Here is an 8446-nt window from a genome sequence, read left to right as displayed (position 1 = left end):
GTCCTTTACCCAATGTGCACCTGGGAGTGCATTAGCTAGTATAGTTGGTATGCAAGAAAAACAAGCAGTAGCCTTGAGCAACATAAGACCCTTGAGTTAATAAGTTCTTTCTTTGTTGTAACCCACTACACCTTTGCTCCATAAGAATGTAGCTCTGTTTCCTGAGGGGGACTGCAGACTGGAAAGATAAAGGGAAAGCAGGTTTTCTGGCTGACCAACCTTTATCAAGAAAGAGTTACAAAATGTTAACAGGCCACAGGGCCAGAAGATAATGTACATAACATAAGACCCTTGTTTGTGGAAAGTTACGCAGACAATGTCCTGGGTGTGATGGTAAAACGTCTGTCTATAATGTGGGAGACCCGGTTTCAAGCCCTGGGTTGGGAAGACTCTGCTGGAGAAGGAAATGGCAATCCACTCCAGTACTATTGCCTGGAAAATCCCATGGAGACAGGAGCCTGCCAGGCTACAGTCTATGGGGTTGCAAAGATTCGGACATGACTGAGCGATATCACTTTCACTTTCATGAAGAAAATGTCTTGGTTTTGATAAAGATAAAATTGATGGAATGTTGAGCTGACACTGTATGACTTTGTATCTTTCACTTCTGGAAATGTGTAACTCAGGGTTTAAGAGCACCTTTTGAAAATAAAGCTATAGACCCATTTCACCTAAGCTGGCTTTCCCCGTGTCATTCTCTCTCTCTCTCTCTCCCGCTCTCGCTCTCTCTCTCTCTCTCTCTCTCTCTCGCTCTCTTGCTCTTTCTCTCTCCCTCCCTCCCTCCCTCTCTCTCGCAGATTCCCTGGAGCACAGAGGCTCTCTGAGTTCACTTTTTTCCCTGGGCTTCTAAGACCCAATCAAGAAAGTGCTCTGCATCTTCACTCCATCGAGAGGGCACTTGTGGCCTCCATGAAAAGAGCAAGTCTGGTGTCAGGGGCTTTACTGGCTTTCTAAACCAAGGAATATCAGCCTTTTTTTCTCTCCTTTACTTTCTCTCTCGCCAACGCCATTCATCTTGAGGGTATCCCTGAATCTTGCTGGGGCTGGACCCTGGCACATGTTGAAAGGGTCTTGATAGGGTAAATGGGCAGACGTGCATGTCCCTGGCACTGGTGGGTCATGGAACTTAATGGGGAGCTGTCCTTACCGTCTCCCTGTCAGGTATTTGAGTAATGTTCAGGGAGTCCCCTCATGCCAACAGAGCATGCCCCATTTCTCCATCTGTGCAAAGTGTGGCCAAGCCACCTCAGGCCTGTGCGGTGTTCACATCTGACCAGAGAGGGAGGGAGGGTCGCCCAGCCCCTTCTGCAGTTCATCAGTGACTGCCCACTGTTGGCTTTCAAGTTTGAAAAAGCACTATCCGAACGTGTGGACTAACAAAGTCTGATCTCCCATTGGTGCAACTCACTAAGGAGAAGAAGGGCTTGCCTTCATGCCATGGATAAGCTTCTCATATGAGCACTGGTGTGCAGAGAGTGCCAGACAGCAACAGCACCACTTAGAGAGATGGAGACACTCAGACACCAGCCCTTGGTACACACATAGAAGGATTGCCCAAAACAGTGCTCTGCCAGAAGCAGAGATAAAAAGACACAGAGTGAGCTCTGTACCCTAAGGCTCTGGTGTCTCTGAACAGTGGAGATCAAGTGGAGCAAACAGTGGGGTTTTTCCCTATTTCCATAGCATCCGGACAGGAACAGGTTCTCTATCCCATGGAGAAAAGTATCCAGCCATGCGGTGCCCTGCTTATCCTTTGGATACTCAGGGAGAGTTCCTAGTTATTGATGGGCCCAAGGGACACAGGAGTGTGCTTTTTGGACTGTGGAGCAGAAACCTGTGGTTGGAATTTCCAGAGATCAGTCAATGACTGCACCTGGGCTAGCGGCAGATGCAAAAACCACTACCTCGCTGGAGCAGAATATACCACATGGGTTCGCTGGAGCCCAGGAATCGTCGAAGATGCCATCCGGCCTAGGGACGTGTCCATAAGGGTGCCGCCCACCACGCTCTCAGCCTTTGGACTAGATTTGATCAGCAGCCCGAGCGTGGCTCACAGCCTAGGGCCCTGCCTATTCAGCTGATCTCCCCAGGGCCCATTTACCATGTCTTGCGCTGTCCTCCACCCCTTTCTTCAGCCTCAGGCCACCCCACACACACCAGCCCCCACCTCCCTACCATCTACCTCACTACCTGCCCCCAAAGAGCTAGTGGGTCCCACAGGATTACTGCAGCCTGAGCCACATTTGCACACCACTTGTTGTACTATTATGTCCCATCCTTTCATATCTGCCCCAGCCTGGGGTCACGACCACAGCCAAGAGGAGCATGAGAGGCAGTCAGAGGAACGTGGGAACATCCTGGGACCCAGGACTTTCTTAGTTGTAAGCCCCGGTGCTCAGGGCACTGGGGCCTGCGGCCTGCCATCCTGATGCTTTTCGTGGCTGGGACCTTGGAGACACCAGTTGTCATGCCAGGCAAAGAGGCCACCCTCTTCAGGTTGGAGGCAGTGGACAACAGTGAGCCCCTGGTGGACGGAGATGTGGTGGGATTGGGCGGAGTTCCAGCTGCTTGCAGAATACATCATGGAGGAGGTGAAGGTTGTGGCAGATGAGGAGCAGCAATAGGGGTCCTCCCAGGAGCTGAGGAGAAGACAGTGGAGGAGCAGGGCCAGGAAGGGCCCAGGAGCACGACTGAGCTTCTGGGGCAAGATGTGCTGCAGGCACTGGCTGCCCTGCAGGTGGAACTGAGGTCTGAGCATGAGAAAAACTGCAGGGGCTACTTTCGAGTCATGCACAGAACCTTCAGAGGAGGAAGCCTGACTTGGCTCAGAGAAACGCCATCATCCAGGGCATCCCTTGCTTCTGGGCAACAGCTATATCCTTTCTGCTGCTCCTTGGAGTCTGCTGCTCAGGAGGAGGAGGAGGTGCAGGAATCTTTTCCCTCCTCCCTTTCCTGGCAAATGCATTTGCAGAGCCATCCATGGTCCCACTGCAAGGAGAAGAGTCTTGAGAGTCCCTTGGACTGCAAGGAGATCCAAACAGTCCATTCTGAAGGAGATCAGCCCTGGGATTTCTTTGGAAGGAATGATGCTAAAGCTGAACTCCAGTACTTTGGCCACCTCATGCGAAGAGTTGACTCATTGGAAAAGACTCTGATGCTGGGAGGGATTGGGTCCAGGAGGAAGAAGGGACGACAGAGGATAAGATGGCTGGATGGCATCACTGACTGGATGGACATGAGTCTGGGTGAACTCCGGGAGTTGGTGATGGACAGGGGGCCTGGCATGCTGCGATTCATGGGGTTTCAAAGAGTCAGACACGACTGAGCAACTGAACTGAACTGAATGGGTGTGAAGTAGTATCTCACTGAGACTGATTTCCATTTTGCTAGGGACTTCCCTGGTGACTCAGAAGGTAAAGTGTCTGCCTACAATGCAGGAGACCTGGGTTCGATTCCTGGGTTGGGAAGATCCTCTGGAGAAGGAAATGACAATCCACTCTAGCACTCTTGCCTGGAAAATCCCATGGATGGAGGCGCCTGATAGGCTACAGTCCCTGGGGTCCCAAAGAGTCAGACACGACTGAGCGACTTCACTTTCTTTCACTTTCAATCATGTTAAGCAGTATTTTTTGTCATTTTTGGCCATTTGTATATCATCTTTGGTGAAATGTCTATTCAAATTCTTTTCCTGGTTGTTAAATTTTTTTTTAATTGTAAAAAAAAAAATCTAACTTAAATTTTTACCATTTTAACCATTTTTACATGCTAAGTATTTCACAAACTTTCATTAGCCTTTTTGGAGAAAGAAATGGAAACCCACTCCAGTATTTTTGCCTGGAGAATCCCATGGACAAAGGAGCCTGGTGGGCTACACTTCATGGGGATGCCAAGAGTTGTACACGACTGAGCAACTCTCTCACACACACACGCACACACACACTCACACAGTCACAGTGTTGTTTTGTTGTTGTTGTCATTGTTGTAGCTGTGCTTGAGGCTTGAATGACAGTTTCCTGGTTGAGAATCATACCCAGGCCCCTGATAGAAAAGTTTATTGTCCTAACCCATGAACTACCATAAAATTCCTTATCACATTGCTATGAAACACATCTCTACACCTTTTTATCTTGCAAAATTGAAACTCTGTACCCATCACCTGTCCCATTAAACAACAACTCCTCTTTTCTTCCCTGTTTCCCTAGACCCTGGACTCCATCATTCTTCTTTGTTTTCTTTCTGTTGCTTGACTATATTAGATATTTCATATAAGTGAAAACATACAGTATTTGTCTCTTTTATGACTGGCTTCTTTCCTTTGGCTTAATGTCTTAAGGAATCATGTGTGTTGTAGCATGTGGCAGAATTTCCTTTATATGGCTAAATAATATTCTATTGTATGTATATATCACATTTGATGGACGTTTAGATGCTTCCACCTCTTAGTTGCTGTGATTAGTGCTGCTTTCAGCATGGCTGTGCAAATATCTCAAGACACCTGTTAACTTCTTTTGAATTTATATCCATAAGTGCAATTGCTGAATCATGTGGTAGTTCTATTTATAATTTTTTGAGGAGCCTTTATACTGTTTTCTGTAGCAGTCTGCACCATTTTAAAATCTATCCATAACACACAAGGATCCAGTTTTTGTACATCCAGTTTTTGCCAAGAGTTGTCCTTTCCTTTCCTTCCTTTTACATTTCCTTTCCTTCATATGTAAACACACACACACACATGCATGCACAATTTTTTTCATATCCTTTTCCATTATTGTTTATCATAAATTATGAATATAGTTCCTTGTGCTTTACAGTAGGGTCTTTTTTATCTGTTCTATATATTGACATTATAGTTTGCATCTGCTAATCACCAGCTCCCAATCTATGCCTTCCCCACCCTTCCCCTCTTGGTAATCACATAGTCTGCTCTCTATGTCTGTGAGTCTGTTTCTGTTTCATAGATAAGTTCATTTGTGTCATATTTTAGAGTCCACATGTACATGATACCATATGATATTTGTCTTTCTCTTTCTGACATCCTAATTATTATTTTTAATGCTAGTGTAGAGTCAAGGGTTTACTTAACTTCATTTTCAGAACATTTGTTGCTACTGTATAGAAATGTGATTGATTTTTAAAATATTTATCTTGTATTCTGAAAGCTTTTTATTAATTCTAATACTTGTGGTTTCTTCAGGTTTTTCAATATATAAAAGTATGTTATCGCCAATATACTTTGACTTTTTCCTTTCCATTCTGAAAGCTGCTTTTTTAAACAACAACAACAACAACAATTCCTTTTTCTTGCCTGATTGCTCTGCTTATAGAACTGCCAGTATAATATTGAACCAAAGTGTGGAATAGACTTCCTTGTGTTGTTCCCAATCTTTTGGGAAAGTTTTCAGTGTTTCATTATTAAGTATGATGTTAGCTGTGGGTCTTTTACAGGTACGCTTTGTCTGAGAAAGTTCTCTTCTGTTCTTAGTTATTAAGTGTTTTATTCTAACCCCTATTATGGTGAGGTGCTAGATTCAGGGAAATGCTTTTTCTGCAGGGAAGTGTGTTTTTTTGTCCTTTACTGTATTAAAATGGCATAATGTTGATTGACTTTCATATAATGAACCAACTTTGCATACCTCCATAAATCCCACATGATCATGGTATATAAGCTTTTTTATATGTTGTTAGGTTTTGTTTGCCAGTATTTTGTTGAGGACTCTTGCATCTGTATTCATAAGGGATATCGGTTGTGTGTGTGTGTGATGTCTCTGTCTGATATTGGTATTAGAGAAATATTGGCATCACTTTGCCTGCTATATGGGGAAGAGACATGTGGAGTGAAAAATGAAGCATTGTTGGATTTAAGTTTAGTCAGGATAAGAGGCAGAAATTTAGGATATAATCAGTGCAGAATTGGGGTGAGAATGTCAAGAGAGTTCATTCTCAATTTTCTAGGCCTGTGTTAAGTGCTTGACATTGAATTATGCCGTTTGTTAACTATGTATAGATACTTTATATTTGAATTTGCTGCCTATTTTCTCTATTAACATTTATGAAATTAGTATGTGTGAATCAGTTGTAATGTGCATTTAAGATAAGTGTTTTTTTTTTCCAATTTTACAACAAAACAAGATGCCATTGAATAGCTGATGCTTTTTTAAAACAGCTGTTAACCTTAAGGCTAAGAAATCAGCATGTTTGTCTTTAAGATACGGAAACACATTTAAAAGTTTTAAATTTGCCCAAAAAGATGCAGCTGGTGTGCGGTTAACTTAGAATTCCGGCTTAATCTTCTTTGACTCTGAACTCCATGTTTCTAAACACTGTACAATAGTGCTTTTGTAAAAATTCTCGTCCTTTACATGTGATTTCACCTAATGATCAGTGGTGTTTATTTTTCTTTTTCTTTCTTTTTTTAAATAGAAGAAATTAAAATCAACATGGGACAAAGCTATGATTCTCGAGTCATGTAGACTTGTAGTCATAGGTTTTTCAGCTGTCATTTAGTCCCTTTGATGCTCAGTGTCTTTATCTGTAAGATAAGGGTGTTTATAACTACCTTAGAGTTTTGGAGTTAACCAATAGCACATTTTTCTGTACTTAACTAATATGTAGTATATTTATACTTAGGTGGCAGTTTATTTAAAGGAAGCACTGGGACTTGTGGCCACTCCCACCAAGAACAAAAAAAAAAAAAATTAAAACATGGAACTACCATGCATGTTATGTGAAGAAGAACAAGAGCCAGAACCACAGAAAAGCCAAGGGGAAAACAAACAAGTAGAAGATAAAGATGCTGAACTGATCTTGGTTGGAATGGAACATGTAAATGAAGATGCTGATGTGATCTTTGTTGGGATGACCTCAAATTCAAAGCCAGTTGTTTCAAATATACTGAACAGAGTTACCCCAGGTTCTTGTTCAAGGAGGAAAAAGACATGGTCACTTCAGGAAAGATAATGCTCAGAAATTACAGCCTGTTAGTCATGTGACTCCTACATCAGAAGCAAAGACTGTCTTGCCAGTTTCTGTCTCTGAATCAAAATCAACAGACAGTCCCATTATTATTGAACCTTTGTCCAAAGCAGATTATAAAAATATTTCACCACAAATAGCGCCTAATAGCTTTTCGGAGTTATGTTCTCCTTTGATTACCTTCACAAGTTTATTGCAGCATCCGAGAAACAGCAGTTTCTGCAGGAGATATGGATAAAAGTCCTCATGTATCAAAGTGACTTCCCACTTCTGAAACAAATAGCACAAATCCCAAAGGCCTAAACTCAGTGATGGAATTATAGGAGAACATTCTTCTGCTTTGTTCCCTTCAGGTATTTTTCATACCTACTCAGCAAAGCACACCAGACAGTAATCATACCTCATTAAGCCATGTTCAGAATGGAGAATTTTGCCCAACAGCTTTTCCAAAGGACAATGTTCATTGCAACCTGTAAGTCCTTTAGAGGAAAATGGACTGACAAAAACTGACTTTCCAAGCGTAGCAAGTCAAAATAAGATTGCTGATCCCACAGAAGGCAATCTGATTGTGTTACTTTGTGACTTCTACTACGGACAGCATATAGGAGATGGGCAGCCAGAACCTAAAACTCACACAGCCTTTAAATGCCTCAGCTGCTTGAAAGTTCTAAAAAATGTCAAGTTTATGAATCACATTAAGCACCATTTGGAACTTGAGAGGCAGACAGGTGACAGCTGGAAATTCCACACCACCTGCCAGCACTGCCACCGCCTGTTTCCTACTCCCTTCCAGCTGCAGTGTCACATTGAAAGTGTCCACACTTCCAAGCAGCCCTCTACAGTCTGTAAAATCTGTGGTTTGTTCTTTGAGACAGATCAGGTTCTCTTACAGCACATGAAAGACAATCATAAGCCTGGTGAAATGCCCTATGTATGCCAGGTTTGCAGTTACAGATCATCATTCTTTGCAGATGTGGATGCACATTTCAGAGCATACCATGGTAACACTAAGAATTTTCTTTGCCTGTTTTGTCTCAAAATTTGTAAAACTGCAACACCATACATATGTCATTATAGACGGCACTGGGAAAAGAGTTTTCACCAGTGTTCCAAATGTGGGCTACAGTTCTTAACTTTTAAAGAGAAAAGGGAGCACAAGGCCCAGTGTCATCAAATGTTTAAGAAGCTTAAGCAGCTAGAAGGATTACCTCATGAAACAAAAGCTGTTATTCAGGAATCGCTGGAATGCCTTCAACCAGAATTGGTGAAAGTAGCATCCATTACTGTGAACACATCTGATTCTGAATCATCACCCCTCAAATCTAAAAGTAGGAGGTCAAAAAAATCCCATTAATTCTACTTTCAGTAAATCTGAAGCAAGTATTTCAAAGTTAAAAACCCCATTAAAAACAAAAAATTGAAATTATAGCATTATTCAATAATATCAAATATAGGGAAACCAATGCACAATTTG

General features: G+C 42.6%; 1 pseudogene; it reads left to right on the top strand.

Annotated features, from left to right (window-relative positions):
- The first annotated feature begins 6702 nt into the window (after positions 1-6702).
- The window catches only part of LOC132344427 (zinc finger protein 280B-like), a 39117-nt pseudogene continuing 37373 nt past the window's right edge, over positions 6703-8446 (top strand).

Source organism: Bos taurus, chromosome Y (assembly GCF_002263795.3).
Source record: "Bos taurus isolate L1 Dominette 01449 registration number 42190680 breed Hereford chromosome Y, ARS-UCD2.0, whole genome shotgun sequence".
NCBI lineage: Eukaryota > Metazoa > Chordata > Mammalia > Artiodactyla > Bovidae > Bos > Bos taurus.
The sequence above is the reverse complement of the archived record's forward strand: the minus strand, read 5'-3'. Positions and strand labels throughout refer to the sequence as shown.